Source organism: Sinocyclocheilus anshuiensis, unplaced genomic scaffold, assembly GCF_001515605.1.
Source record: "Sinocyclocheilus anshuiensis isolate Anshui unplaced genomic scaffold, SAMN03320099.WGS_v1.1 scaffold3299, whole genome shotgun sequence".
NCBI classification, from domain to species: domain Eukaryota; kingdom Metazoa; phylum Chordata; class Actinopteri; order Cypriniformes; family Cyprinidae; genus Sinocyclocheilus; species Sinocyclocheilus anshuiensis.
Genome location: NW_015542620.1, coordinates 62,804 through 64,089, shown reverse-complemented (window position 1 = coordinate 64,089; position 1,286 = coordinate 62,804).

Sequence of the window (1,286 nt, the reverse complement as noted above, 5' to 3'; positions counted from 1 at the left end):
CCTATTTATATTTTATTTGCACAAATGATTTGATATTGATCACTTCACATACAAGTCGTGAACATGTGCCTCAAGAGGTAATGCAGTTTCAAACCTGTGTTCTGTTCTTTCTAATCGCCTGGACACAAGACGTACCTCTTCAGTGATTTTGAATGAAATTGCTGGACCAACGGGACGTCCCAAAACCATTGTATCTGAGCAGCGCCTCAGACGATTGATTGAAATTGGTCTGACTGTACCTTGCATTTCAAAACTGTTTGGCATCTCAACACGAACCGTAGAACGTAGAATGCAAGAGTTTGGTATTACAGTGAGAGGAACATACAGTCAGTTGACTGACGAAGAGTTAGACTTTTCCACGACATTCTAATTTGAGATGCACCTGTATATTCACAGGCAATGTCAAGGCTGCTTTTAGAGAGACTCTTGTCACGACTACAGGAGGCTATGCAGTGCTTGGCTCTAGACCTGGACTATTTATATTTTATTTGCACAAATGATTTGATATTGATCACTTCACATACAAGTCGTGAACATGTGCCTCAAGAGGTAATGCAGTTTCAAACCTGTGTTCTGTTCTTTCTAATCGCCTGGACACAAGACGTACCTCTTCAGTGATTTTGAATGAAATTGCTGGACCAACGGGACGTCCCAAAACCATTGTATCTGAGCAGCACCTCAGACGATTGATTGAAATTGGTCTGACTGTACCTTGCATTTCAAAACTGCTTGGCATGTCAACACAAACCATAGAACGCAGAATGCAAGAGTTTGGCAAATCAGTGAAAGGAACATACAGTCAATTGACTGACGAAGAGTTAGACAATCTTGTGGTTGCAATCAAAACAACATCACCACACTCAGGCTATAGAATGATGAGAGGACACTTGAAAGCTCTTGGTCATCGAGTCCAGTGGAGCAGAGTCTGGGACTTGTAGAGTCTGGACCAATCAGACACACAATTTTTTTGTTATATTTAACAAATACTCTGTAACACCCCTCAGTCAACAAACCAACTATGAGGGTCTATGGACCCTTCCCCCGAAATGCATCTAACACCTCACAAAGGCAGAACAGGCCTCTGGTTCCATGGCAACCACTGCTGATATCACTGGTTTTATTGCCCAAAGGAATGCGGGCAGAGAAACTCACAATTCATTTACCCTTAGGAAAGACACACAATGCCTATAAAAAATTTACTCTTCTCTAATTAATTCATGGAAAAAACCTTTCTGCGAATGAACACATCTCCTCAGGACATTGTGTATACCATTACTGTTCTTGTA